Genomic DNA, 15,286 nt, shown 5'->3' on the forward strand with positions numbered 1-15,286 from the left:
GGGACACCATTGCAACGACGAGAAAGACGGCTATAGGTCTAATTGCACGAAGGATACAGTGCACCATGTAAGGTGCCCTTCCCCAATTGGCTCGCTCTTCGGAATAATTTAGATAGATGGAGGTCAAACCCGAGAGGGGACCATCACATAAGGCCGAAACGTTGGAGACTCCTTTTAGTCGCCTCTTACGACAGGCAGGAATACCGCGGGCCTATTCTAACCCCCGAACCCGCAGGGGGTTCGGCCATCCTGATTTACCTTTTCCGCGATTTCCTTAAATCGCTTCAGGCAAGTGCTGGGATGGTTTGTTTGAAAGGGATTGACCAACTTTATTCCACATCCTTCCCCAATCCGATGAGACCCATGATCTCGCTGTTTGGTCCCCTCCCCCAAATCAGTGAACCACCCAACCACTGTGCCACCTGGGAAACGGCATTATCGCAACTGTGTGGACTATCTCACCACACTTTATGGCTGATCCACATTCTAAAGAGTCACCTATCTGCAGTCCCTGTCCATTCACTCCGTGTTCGCTATTCTGAGATTCACACAGGAGATCGGACGTATCTGTGCATCAGCACTTAAGAAGATAGATCCATTGCCCAGCTAGGTGTATCAACGCTTGGTGTCTGGCCAGCAACATTTACGGGCCATGCGTCACAACTCGTGGCTCAAGTTTTCTCCAGTGGTGGAACGAATTACTATTTTACACGACTTTAATTCTTTGTAGATGCACACTTAAATAATATCATGCTCTCGATGTTGCATCACCTCAGTTTTGAGAGTTCCAGAACCTGTACGGAAAATTGGAAGAGAGATCGACAAAATCGTCATTTCCGCTCTTTTTATTTCCCATGAAAACTACACATTGCATGTTGTACCACCGTACAGCGAGACCTTCAGATATGGTCGTCCGGATTACTGTACACACCGGTACCTCTAATACCCAGTAGCACATCCTCTTGCATTGATGCATGCCTGTGTTCGTCACGACATACTATCCACAAGTTCATCAAGGCACTGTTGGTCCAGATTGTCGCACTCCTCAACGGCGATTCGGCGTAGATCCCTCAGAGTAGTTGGTGGGTCACGTCGTCCATAAACCGCCGTTTTCAGTCCATCCCAAGCATGTTCGATAGGGTTCATTACTGGAGAACATGCTGGCCACTAGTCGAACGATGTCGTTATCTTGATGGATGTCATTCACAAGATGTGCAGATGGGGGCGTGAATTGTCGTCTACGAAGACGAATGCCTCACCAATATGCTGCCGATATGGCAGCACTTCGGTCGGAAGATGGCGTTCATGTATCGTACGGCCGTTACGGCGCCTTCCATGACCACCAGTGGCGTACATCGGCCCCACGTAATGCCACCCCAAAACATCAGGGAATCTCCACCTAGTTGCACTCGCTGGACAGTGAAACATGACAAGGTTTCTTCCAAACACGTTTCCGACGATTGTCTGGTTGAAGGCATATGCGACACTCATCGGTGAAGAGAACGTGATGCCAATCCTGTTGTTGGGCCCGTCTGTACCGCGCTGTATGCTATCGAGGTTGCAAAGATGGACCTCACCATGGACGTCGGGAGTGAAGTTGCGCATCTTGCAGCCTACTGCGCACAGTTTGAGTCGTAACACGATGTCCTGTGGCTGCACGAAAAGCATTATTAAACATGGTGGCGTCGCTGTCAGGGTTTCTCTGAGCCATAATCCGTAGGCAGCTGTCATCCACTGCAGTAGTAGCACGGAGCGAGTCACGTCATTGACAGTTCCTGTCTCTCTGTATCTTCTCCATGTCCAAACAACATCGCTTTGATTACTCTGAGACGCCCTTGTTGAGAGCCCTTCCTGGCACAAGGTAACATTCGGCCACGATCGAACCGCAGTATTGGCCGTCTAGACATGGTTGAACTACAGACAATACGACGCGTGTACCTCCTTCCTTGTGGAATGACTGCAACTGATCGGCTGTCTGACACCCTCCGTCTAATAGGCACTGCTCATGCATGGTTGTTTACATCTTTGGGCGGGTTTAGTGACATCTCTGAACAGTCAAAGGGACTGTGTTGTAATACAATATCCACAGTCAATATCTATCTTCAGGAGTTCTGGAATCTGGGTAATACAAAACTTTTTTTGATGTGTGTATATGACAACGTTAACACCTTTGCTGGATCTCTTTCCACTGAGATACTGAATTCCTACGTGGCCCCGGAAGTAGCATTTGCAGTGTACAATGTTCAGCCAAATTATTATAACCATTGCCTATAACGAGGTTGGACGTCGCCTGGTGGCGTTGCCAGCACGTGATGCTGTAAGAAAACTACACTACTGGCCATTAAAATGACGTGCTACAGACGCGAAATTTAACCGACAGGACGAAGATGCTGCGATATGCAAATGCTTAGCTTTTCAGAGCATTCACACAAGGTTGGCGACACCTACAACGTGCTGACATGAGAAAAAGTTTCCAACCGATTTCTCATAAACAAAAACAGCAGTGGACCAGCGTTGCCTGGTGAAACGTTGTTGTGATGTCTCGTGTAAGGAGGACAAATGCGTATCATCACGTTTCCGACTTTGATAAAAGTCGGACTGTAGCCTATCGCGATTGCGGTTTATCGTATCGCGACATTGCTGCTCGCGTTGGTCGAGATCCAATGACTGTTAGCAGAATATGGAATCGGTGGGGCCAGGAGGGTAATACGGAACGCCGTGCTGGATCCCAACGGCCTCGTATCACTAGCAGCCGAGATGACAGGCTTCTTATCCGCATGGCTGTAACGGATCGTGCAGCCACGTCTCGATCCCTGAGTTAACAGATGGGGACGTTTGCAAGACAACAACCATATGCACGAACAGTTCGACGACGTTTGCAGCAGCATGGCCTATCAGTTCGGAGACCGTGGCTGTGGTTACCCTTGACGCTGCATCACAGACAGGAGCGCCTGCGATGCTGTACTCAATGACGAACCTGGGTAAACGAATGGCAAAACGTCATTTTTTCGGATGAATCCAGGTTCTGTTTACAGCATCATGATGGTCGCATCCATGTTTGGCGACATCATGGTGAACGCACATTGGAAGCGTGTATTCGTCATCGCCATACTGGCGTATCACCTGGCGTGATGGTATGGGGTGCCATTGGTTACACGTCTCGGTCACCTCTTGTTCACATTGACGGCACTTTGAACAGTGGACGTTACATTTCAGATGTGTTACGACTCGTGGCTCTACCCTTCAAATGTAGGCTTCGCAGGGATCGAATGATCAGGATAATGCACGACCGCATGTTGCAGGTCCTGTACGGGCCTATCTGGATACAGAAAATGTTCGACTGCTGCCCTGGCCAGCTCATTCTCCAGATCTCTCACCAATTGAAAACGTCTGGTCAATGATGGCCGAGCAACTGGCTCGTCACAATACGCCAGTCACTACTCGTGATGAAATGTGGTATCGTGTTGAAGCTGCATGGGCAGCTGTACCTGTACACGTTATCCAAGCTGTGTTTGACAATGCCCAGGCGTATCAAGGCCGTTATTACGGCCAGAGGTGGTTGTTCTGGATACTGATTTCTCAGGATCCATGCACACTAACTGCGTGAAAATGTAATCACATGTCAGTTCTAGTATAATATATTTGTCGAATGAATACGCATTTAAAATCTCCATTTCTTCTTGGTGTAGCAATTTTAATGGCCAGTAGTGTATGTTAGCGGAGTTGACACAGGCTGAGGATCACCCTAGCGAAGATTTGCGCTGCAAATGGGGAAATCGATTGAGATAAGACACTTTGCCAAAGGACAGATCATTATTACGCAAGTCTGCGAACGAGTACCTCGAAAACGACGAAGCTGGTCGAATGTTCATGTCCTACTGTCGTGGTCATCTACGGAACGGGGTAGAACGACACTGAAACTACCACTGGATGCTAAATCGTTGAATGTCCATGAGTCTTCACATAACATGGCTTGTCTACTCTGCAAAGTAGGATAGATAGTGGCGTCTCTGCTGAAAGAGCACAGTGCTGGTGCACGCACAAGTGTTTCAGAGCACGCCATTCCACGTGCTGCTCTACAGTAGACCACCCTACGTGTTCACATGTTGACTCAACGATATCGTCAGTTACTATAGCAGTGGGCGTATGGACTATCAGACCAATTGTGTGATTGGATTGAAGAGTTCCTAGATAACAGAACGCAGCATGTCATTCTCAATGGAGAGACGTCTTCCGAAGTAAGAGTGATTTCAGGTGAGCCGCAGGGGAGTGTCGTAGGACCGTTGCTATTCACAATGTACATAAATGACCTAATGGATGACATCGGAAGTTCGCTGAGGCTTTTTGCGGATGATGCTGCGGTATATCGAGAGGTTGTAACAATGGAAAATTGTACTGAAATGCAGGAGGATCTGCAACGAATTGACACATGGTGCAGGGAATGGCAACTGAATCTCAATGTTGACAATTGTAATGTGCTGCGAATACATAGAAAGAAAGATCGTTTGTCATTTAGCTACAATATAGCAGGTCAGCAACTGGAAGCAGTTAATTCCATAAATTATCTGGGAGTACGCATTAGGAGTGATTTAAAATGGAATGATCATATAAAGTTAATTGTCGGTAAAGCAGATGCTAGACTGATTCATTGGAAGAATCCTAAGGAAATACAATCCGAAAACAAAGGAAGTAGGTTACAGTACACTTGTTCGCCCACTGCTTGAATGCTGCTCAACAGTGTGGGATCCGTACCAGATAGGGTTGATAGAAGAGATAGAGAAGATCCAACGGAGAGCAGCGCGCTTCGTTACAGGATCATTTAGTAATCGCGAAAGCGTTACGGAGATGATAGATAAATTCCAGTGGAAGAGTCTGCAGGCGAGACGCTCTGTAGCTCGGTAAGGGCTTTTGTTGAAGTTTCGAGAACATACCTTCACGGAGGAGTCAAGCAGTTTATTTCTCCCTCCTGCGTACACCTCGCGAAGAGACCATGAGGATAAAATCAGAGAGATTAGAGGCCACACAGAGGCATACCGACAATCCTTCTTTCCACGAACAATACGAGACTGGAATAGAAGGTACCCTCCGCCACACACCGTCAGGTGGCTTGCGGAGTATGGATGCAGACGTAGATGTAGAACGTGTCGACTCTTCGTATTAATCACATTTTTGCTACACTATGTCGGTGGTCGTCTCCACAAACCCCGTCATTGAGGTGAATGGTGGTTCGAAACGTGCAATTGCGCCACAGATGGCAGCTGGTGTGAGCATTATTACACTACGGGAGACATTCTCCTGCGCTTGCATGAGACCTGCAGTAGTGGTCGAAGACATGCTGACGTCTACGAGCCTCATGCATTCCTTCATGCATGATGTCTTCCCCAATGGGGATGCCATCTTGTCGGTGTATCAGCACCAGAACGGTGCTGCAGTGGTTTGAGGAGCATTATAGTGAACTCACGTTAATGTCTCGTCCTGATGTAAATCCTGTAGAACCCACCATGGCCATTACCGCGTACACAAATCAGCGGCCCGTTATTTAAGGGGAATGACATGACCTCTGCATAGACATCTAATGCCACATACCTCCACAAATCTACCAGCAAATTGTCGAGTCCCTGATAAGCAGAATCAGCGATGTATTTCGTGCCAAACACGGGAAAACAAGCTGTTAAGCAGGTGATCATTGTGTATTGGCTCATTAGTGAATGTCAGGCGAGGCAGTTGGTACGATGTCGGAGTTTCGTTGTCCGCCCCCAGTAGCTGAATGGTCAGGGTGACGGATTGTCAGTCCTCTGGGCCCGGGTTCGATTCCCGGCTGTGTCGGGGAATTTTCTCCACCCAGGGACTGAGTGTTGTGCTGTCATCATCATCATCATCCTATCATCCTCATCGACTGCAGTTCGCCGAAGTGGTGTCATATTGAAAGACCGGAACCCGGCGAACGGCCTGCCCGATGCGGGGCCCTAGCCCTACGTTTAAATAAATAAAACAGGTTCGTTGTTGAGCTCGTACTTCCCGTGGGCTCCACTGTGGTGTCACATAACAACGGTGTTTCGCCGCGCGAAGTCATAAACGCTGTAGGTTGAAGACACACGAGAAACATTAAGGGGGGGGGGGGGGGGGAGGTAGGACGTCAAACGGGCCGACTTGGAGCAGGACAGGCAGAACAGCACATTTTAATTTCCAGTGTCTATACTTTTACAAATAAGTTCATAAACCTTTGTCAGCGTCACCAGGAAGGATTCAGGATTCACACCCATTGCAGTGGAAGTTCGAAAACATCACAAAATAAATTTGTCATGTGCGAAATTTCATCATTTTTTCACTTACTAATGGCTGCATTTGTTGCTATAGGTACACTTTTCTTCATAAGTTACAGAGATTCGTCGATGAATTTTGCACAGCTATACAAACCATACTTACAGGTGTATGAAATTCTAGAATTTATTTATGAAAAAACGAATGAGCTGTTATATTTTATACTTCATGTTTAGAAAAAAAAAACACAAATTTTCTAGTTAATTACTTCAATTTTTACCACACTTTTTAATAGATTTAAAAATTCTAGTTTCATACACCTTTGAGTACGGTTTGTATGCTGTGCAAAATTCATCGAAGAATCTCTCTTACTTATGAAGAAAAGTGTACCTGTAGCAACAAATGCTGCCATTAGTAAGTGAAAAAAAATGATGAAATTTCACATGTAAAAAAATTTATTTTGTTATGTTTTCGAACCTCCACTGCTGTGAGTGGAAATTCTAAATCCTTCCTGGTGATGCTGACAAAGTTTTATGAATTTATTTGTAAAAGTATATACAGTGGAAATTACAATGTCCTGTGATGCCTCTCCTGCTCCAAGTCGGCCCGCTTGACGTCCTACCCCCCTTACATGTCTCAAGTGCAGAACTTAAAACACGAAAAAACATCAAGCACATAGTGAAGCTAACATCGTTGCATTAAAGATCTCTCCAAAACTCTTCAGTTTGGTACGGTCTGTTGTGATAAAGTGTTGGGAAATGTGACGTCGGCCGCTAAACATGCTACTGGTAGATCTTATCTTGAAGTTAGCTTTTGCTGTTATTTAGAAGCTGATTACAAACAGTAGAGGAGTTACTCGTGCAGTGTGTAAACGTTTTAGACAATCCTGCCACCATAGTTGGGATCGGCAAGTGTCGCAGTCTTCTCCGCAGTGAAAAAGAGCAGTTGCAAACGGCGGGCTCATTCCGAGTGCTCAGAGGAAGTGGGAAACAGAATTATTCACAATTTTAGCGACCCTGGCAAAGTCAGACTCTGTTCTGCGTCCATCCTTCATCCTGCCGCCTCGCACTGGCGCCGGGTCGCTTCAGGAACACGTGTTGCGTGCTGGACACATCTCCCACTGGTGTCCACGACCGCAGCTCTGACACACACACACACACACACACACACACACACACATACACACACATGTGGTCGCGCTCCACAAAACTCCCCGACTTCCGGGACAGAGGCTGTTGTGGCGCAGACAGTCGTTTGTTACTGCCGCGGGACACTGCTGCCTCCTGGTGGCGACCGCTGTAAATCATCTCTGGGCCCAGAACTGCCTTACTGACCACTGAGAGCAACAGCAGCTCCGGACAGGTGGCAAAATCCCTACCAATGTAAAATTTATTCATGTAAAACAATGCTTCCCAACCTTACTTAGACCATTAAGCCTGGGTGCGATCAGACATTATATAGTATCGCCCATCCCCTCTACCATCTGTTGCCCCCCTCCATCACATTATCACCAACTTTAGCACCTAACTAAACTGTAGAATAAAAGCGTTTTCTTGGAACACTTTTTTTTAAATGATGAACGATGAATTACGTTCTCTCTCTCTCTCTCTCTCTCTCTCTCTCTCTCTCTCTCTGTGTGTGTGTGTGTGTGTGTGTGTGTGTGTGTGTGTTACAATGAATGACGAACGAATGCATGGTGTATCGCTAGTGCTATCCACAACTCCTCAGATAAGAAATCTGGCTATCCAAAGTGAGGATAGACACTTGTTACAAAACATGCGTCACCTGCATTATTCTTCTCCATTGCGGCACTTATTTAACCTGCAACCTGCAACGGCATTTAAATCAACCAAGTTAAAATGTGTGGACTATAGTTACTGTTCGTAAATCACTTGATTGCTGCACTCCTTACTTCTGAACTGGCAGAAATTGGACGACTTCAGGCAGGTAATGCTTTGCGTCTAACCAAAGCCACTAATAGTAGTTGTAGTAGTAGTAGTAGTAGCAGTAGTTCTGTTGGCAGAAGATCCAACACCGTGTTACAACTGGAGACCGAAATGCATGCGTTTCAGCTCACGCAGGCTGGCGTGAGGAGAGAAGAACTATACTGACGTGAGGTCTGGAACATGACAAGGAATTAGAATTCAGAAAGCGGACGTATTTAGTTTGATACTTAACTTTAATCCATTAATGATGAACGTCGCTCTTGACGGTACATGACTTACAATTTTATCTGTTCAGATTAAAGTAACTGAATATGGCGCCTTGCTAGGTCGTAGCAAATGACGTAGCTGAAAGTTATGCTAAACTGTCGTCTCTGCAAATGAGAGCGTATGTAGACAGTGAACCATCGCTAGCAAAGTCGGTTGTACAACTGGGGCGAGTGCTAGGGAGTCTCTAGACTAGACCTGCCGTGTGGCGGCGCTCGGTCTGCAATCACTGACAGTGGCGACACGCGGGTCCGACGTATACTAACGGACCGCGGCCGATTTAAAGGCTACCACCTAGCAAGTGTGGTGTCTGGCTGTGACACCACAAATAATACTGTGTACACCACTATAACAGCCCGTATGTAGTTACTGCTGTGTCGTCCTGTCAATTAATTCATTTATCTCTCCCGAAGCCAGTACTGAAGCAATTTCTGGACTACTGTAGGAACATCTACAACTTGGAGAAGACATTTTCTGGAGATATTTTGTATTTCTGACATATATGTCTCACTTTTATTGTCAGCGATGTACGGGACAAAGTGCAACATATGTGTGTTGTGGGTGGACTGTTTGAGTAACCTGTAACCTCCAACGCATTAATGCTATTAATTGAGAAAAAGTGATTATTGATAACTTATTTAACCAATATTAGAGTTTTTCAGAATTGTAATGATAGTAATGATTTTTGAAAATAATTTAGTTTCGGGACTGGGACCGAATCCAATCATTAAGTTTTTACCCCTTAGAAAATTTCACTTTACCAATCGGGGTAACTAACCCCAGTTTGGGAACGACTGATAAAAGGTACATTTTCTCAGAATCTACTAGGAATGAAATTTCAAGAAAAAAACGGCTTGTAGAGTACACATGTGTAACCATTTTAACAGAGCGATTTCTAAAAGCACCGATAAGTTTTAAGATAATAACTATTATTGTAAGAAGTGGACATAAAAAGTAAAAAAAGACTGACTGCGCTTTCCAGTGTGCGCAAAGCTTTAATTTCTTTGAGATGTACAAAATTAGGATAGCCCTGTACCAAAATATCGGCAACACTCAGATTAGTGTATCCTGTATTTCTGAACAAATTCTGGCAAGTAGTAGCTGATAAACAGTACACTTTATTCTTAAAAGACACAGCTTACAGGAAACACCAATTACAGTGCTTGTCAGTGGATCCTAGGTAAATGATGGGTTGAAAAAGAAATGGTTCAAATGGCTCTGAGCACTATGGGACTTAACTGCTGAGGTCATCAATCCCCTAGAACTTAGAACTACTTAAACCTAACTAACGTAAGGACATCACAAACATCCATGCCCGAGGCAGGATTCGAACCTGCGACCGTAGCGGTCAAATATGCACGTAATATCCGGTTTGAGGCGAAAACGTAGTTTGTAAAATGACGTTGCATGAATAAATACGCTGTGAAGTGTCTCCGTTGTCATCAGAAGGGCTCGGGGGAAACCCATGCTGTAGTATTGAAGCACATACAAAATTCTTGTGCGCGTAAATTCCGGTCTGAGGCGTAAAATTAGTTTCACATACGTAAAGTATTTAGATTTTACTGGCCCTTAAAGTTCTTTTCATATGGTGTCATGGCACACTGCAGCAGGGAAAAGAAGGGAACCAGCGGAAAAATGCCCCTATTGGAGCAGAAAAAAGGTTAATAGCTTCTGTTTTAAAGGACTCTCACTGAGAAGTTGAGTACCAACTGCCTCCTTCTACCTTCCAGAACACCTTTAAAAATTTTGGCATGCGAACATATTCGCGCTTTTTTATTCTGACGGAGAAGGAATCAGAGGCAGTGGGAAGGAGACGGAAAAGTAATTCATAATGGGAGATAGTAGACAGTGGTTGTGATATACACTCCTGGAAATGGAAAAAAGAACACATTGACACCGGTGTGTCAGACCCACCATACTTGCTCCGGACACTGCGAGAGGGCTGTACAAGCAATGATCACACGCACGGCACAGCGGACACACCAGGAACCGCAGTGTTGGCTGTCGAATGGCGCTAGCTGCGCAGCATTTGTGCACCGCCGCCGACAGTGTCAGCCAGTTTGCCGTGGCATACGGAGCTCCATCGCAGTCTTTAACACTGGTAGCATGCCGCGACAGCGTGGACGTGAACCGTATGTGCAGTTGACGGACTTTGAGCGAGGGCGTATAGTGGGCATGCGGGAGGCCGGGTGGACGTACCGCCGAATTGCTCAACACGTGGCGCGTGAGGTCTCCACAGTACATCGATGTTGTCGCCAGTGGTCGGCGGAAGATGCACGTGCCCGTCGACCTGGGACCGGACCGCAGCGACGCACGGATGCACGCCAAGACCGTAGGATCCTACACAGTGCCGTAGGGGACCGCACCGCCACTTCCCAGCAAATTAGGGACACTGTTGCTCCTGGGGTATCGGCGAGGACCATTCGCAACCGTCTCCATGAAGCTGGGCTACGGTCCCGCACACCGTTAGGGCGTCTTCCGCTCACGCCCCAACATCGTGCAGCCCGCCTCCAGTGGTGTCGCGACAGGCGTGAATGGAGGGACGAATGGAGACGTGTCGTCTTCAGCGATGAGAGTCGCTTCTGCCTTGGTGCCAATGATGGTCGTATGCGTGTTTGGCGCCGTGCAGGTGAGCGCTACAATCAGGACTGCATACGACCGAGGCACACAGGGCCAACACCCGGCATCATGGTGTGGGGAGCGATCTCCTACAGTGGCCGTACACCACTGGTGATCGTCGAGGGGACACTGAATAGTGCACGGTACATCCAAACCGTCATCGAACCCATCGTTCTACCATTCCTAGACCGGCAAGGGAACTTGCTGTTCCAACAGGACAATGCACGTCCGCATGTATCCCGTGCCACCCAACGTGCTCTAGAAGGTGTAAGTCAACTACCCTGGCCAGCAAGATCTCCGGATCTGTCCCCCATTGAGCATGTTTGGGACTGGATGAAGCGTCGTCTCACGCGGTCTGCACGTCCAGCACGAACGCTGGTCCAACTGAGGCGCCAGGTGGAAATGGCACGGCAAGCCGTTCCACAGGACTACATCCAGCATCTCTACGATCGTCTCCATGGGAGAATAGCAGCCTGCATTGCTGCGAAAGGTGGATATACACTGTACTAGTGCCGACATTCTGCATGCTCTGTTGCCTGTGTCTATGTGCCTGTGGTTCTGTCAGTGTGATCATGTGATGTATCTGACCCCAGGAATGTGTCAATAAAGTTTCCCCTTCCTGGGACAATGAATTCACGGTGTTCTTATTTCAATTTCCAGGAGTGTAGAAAGAACGAAGGAGATAGTGGCAGTGAGAGAGAAAGAGAGGGACACAGTGGTAGGGGAATATAGTAGACAGTGAAAGAACAGTACTAGGAATAGAGTGAAGGAGATAGCACCGGGGAGGGAGAGGTCGGAGTGGGGAGGGGGGGGGGGGGAGAGCAGGAATATAGAGAAAGACGAATTGGAAGTGGATGAGAGCCAGTGATACTGAGAGACAGAGTGCATGACAAGGAGGAAAAGAGAGACAGCGACAATGAGGAGACAGCAGCAGTTGAAGGAATGAATGAGACAGTAGCAATAAGAGAGAGCAAGAGGGAGAAAAAGTGAGAGGAGACAGTAGCAGTAGGACAGAACGAATGGGACTGCGCCTGTGGCACAGGAGACAGTGACAGAGAGACAAAAAGCGGTAAAGATAATAAGCTGGGCTGAATGAGTGAAGAGGGGAAACTGGCAGTGGATCGATATGAGCGACTTGCGTCGGCGGGCTGGTGCGTGTGAGCGAGCTAAAGTTAGGAGAGTTTGTGGGAGTGAGAGATGAGTTGCATGTTAAAAAGAGGGCGAATATTTTCTCACGCCAAAATGTATGGCAAAATTTTTACAGATGCAGATAAAGGTAGGAGGAGGCAATTGGTACCCCACTTTCAGTCAGAGTCCTATAAAACAGGAGCGTATTAGCATTTTTGTGCTCCAATAGGGGAAATTTTGCACTGATTTGTAATTGTACATCTGGAATATATGAAACATATTTCTGAAAATGGTTTAGAATGTTATTTTATTGTCATATGCGAAAAAACAATCAGAGAATTTCTCATAATTCTGCTTTTTTTTAATTTCTGCGAAACAGACTTACATTTTGCGCTTCGTGCATCGCAAAAAGGTGAAACATTTACATCCATGCAAGCTATATCTACGACGACCACTTATTCAACACCTGAGATAGATGCGTCACACAAAACTTCCTTGCGTCAGTGATACCACAGGCTTTGATGGTCTCGGGCGCTTCCTCATTGGAACTGCATCATCTTTGTTGTCACATTCCTCTTTTTCTTCTTCTTCTTCTTCTTCTTCTTCTTCTTCTCCTTCACTTGCTCCTTCCTCTTGAGTTATCTCTTGTGGATGTGATGGTACAGACCCAGTACAACATCGGAAGACATATTTCGCCATATTGCTGTGATGAAATAAGCAATCACTTATTCGATAGTGTAGGATATATTAGTGTACTATGACATATTATAAACACAAATGGTTCAAATGGCTCCGAGCACTAAGGGACTTAACATCTGAGGTCATCAGTCCCCTAGAACTTAGAACTACTTAAACCTAACTAACCTAAGGACATCACACACATCCATGCCCGAGGCGGAATTCCAACCTGCGACCGTAGCGGTGGCACGGTTCCAGACTGAAGCACCTAGAACCACTGAGCCACAACGGCCGACTTATTATAAACACACTCTGTAACGAATTACTAAAAATAAACAAAAAGTCTTACTTATACTATCATAAACAGCTTTCTTCAAGCAGATGCTGCCACCTACTGGTAACATGCAGAAGCGAAAACAAGTGATGGATTGAAAGCCAATGATGTAAAGTACCCGCGCAGCCAAGCACTTCAGGTTTAGTGAATCCTCTGTGCCATAAAAAAAAGTTGGGTGTAGCATAAACTGCAAGACAAAAAAACCACGCACAACGAAGAAATTCTCCGAAATCGGTAGAAGTGACGTGCAAACGAACAAATGACTATAATTTTCAGAAAAACTGGATGATTCATTAAAGAGAAAGAGCTTCACAAACTGAGCAAATCAACAACGCTGTGGTCCCACCTCTGGCACTTACACAAGCAGTTATTCGACTTGGCGTTGATTGAAATAATTGCTGGATGTCATCCTATGGGATATCCTGTCAAATTCTGTCCAATTGGCGCGTTATATCGTCAGAATCACGAGCTGGTTAGAGGTTCGTGCCCAAAATGCTCCCAGCGTTCTCAGTTATGGACAGATGCGGCGACCTTGCTGACCGAGGTGGGGTTTGGTAAGCACAAAGACAACTGAAACCCGCTCTCACTATGTGCGGGCGTGCACTGTCGTGATGAAAGGTAAGTCCAGGATAGCTTGCGATGAAGGGCAACAAACGGGCATAGAACATCGAAGACGTACCAATGTGTTGCAAGGGTGCCGCGCATGACAACCAATGTTGTCATGCTATGAAAAGAAACGGTACCCCAGACCACCATTCCTGGTTGTCGGGCTGTCTGGCAGGCGACAGGTAGGCTGGTATCTCACCACCCATAGGAGGACATCCAGCGATCACTTGACGAATGGTGGTGCCCTCTATGCGCTTTAGAAATGCGAGAGTACCTGGAGTCTCAGTGGCAGTAGCCGGACGACCTCAGAAGATGTCTGCCGCAGATGGAGACGAAACGTCAGGTGGAAATTTTATACATCGACCACGGCCTCTCAGCCATGAAGTTTTAACCGAAGACAACACCGGCCGTGAAAGTCTACATTGTATGATCCAGCAATTGTTTCAATCACCGCCAAGCCGAATAACTGCTTGTATTAGTGCCAGAAGTGGATCACAGTGTTAATGACCTGCTCAACTTGTGAAGCTCTTTCTCTTAAAAAATCATCCAATTTTTCTGAAACTGCAGTCATTTGTTTGTCTGCACATGTGCGCCATATGTACCGATTTCCGTTCCGTTCGGATAATTCCTTGGTGCCAGAATGAGATTTTTCACTCTGCTGCAGAGTGAAAATCTCATTCTGGAAACATCGCCTATGCTGTGGCTAAGCCATGTCTCCACAGTATCCTTTCTTTCAGGAGTACTTGTTCTGCAAGTTCCCCAGGAGAGCTTCTGTAAAGTTTGGAAAGTAGGAGACGAGGTACTGGCAGAAGTAAAGCTGTGAGGACGGGGCGTGAGTCGTGCTTGGGTAGCTCAGTTGGTAGAGCACTTGCCTGCGAAAGGCAAACGTCCCGAGTTCGAGTCTCGGTCAAGCACACAGTTTTAATCTGGCAGGAAGTTTCTTAATTCCTTGGTGGTGCGTCTTTGATTGTATGTGTGTGTGTGTGTGTGTGTGTATTAGAGTGCACATTTTACCTATGAACTGAGGAGGCTAAAGTACTTGTGTTCAAAAAAGATTGAAAATATTACAGAACTGTAAGTTTCCTCAATTAATTACACACCAAATGAGTTGGAGCAGTAGTTAGGACCTGGCCTCACATTCGGGAGGACGACGGTTCAAACTTGCGTCTGGCCATTCTGATTTAGGTCTTCCGTGATTTCTCTAAATTACTTCAGTTAAATGCTGCGACGTTTCCTTTGAAAGGGCATGGCTGACTTCCTTCCTCATCCTTCCCTAATCCAATGGCACCGATGACCTAGCTGTTTGGTCCCCATCCCCGAAAAAAACCAACCAACCAATCCACAGTACAGTCGTATAACGTCACACACTCTTCTTTGTTTTCCGTATTTGTGTTCCCCATCCTTATCTTTTGCTTTTTAAATTTTTTTTGTCAACATTTCTCTGACTGGT

Source organism: Schistocerca serialis, chromosome 12 (assembly GCF_023864345.2).
Source record: "Schistocerca serialis cubense isolate TAMUIC-IGC-003099 chromosome 12, iqSchSeri2.2, whole genome shotgun sequence".
In the NCBI taxonomy this organism is placed as follows: Eukaryota; Metazoa; Arthropoda; class Insecta; order Orthoptera; family Acrididae; genus Schistocerca; species Schistocerca serialis.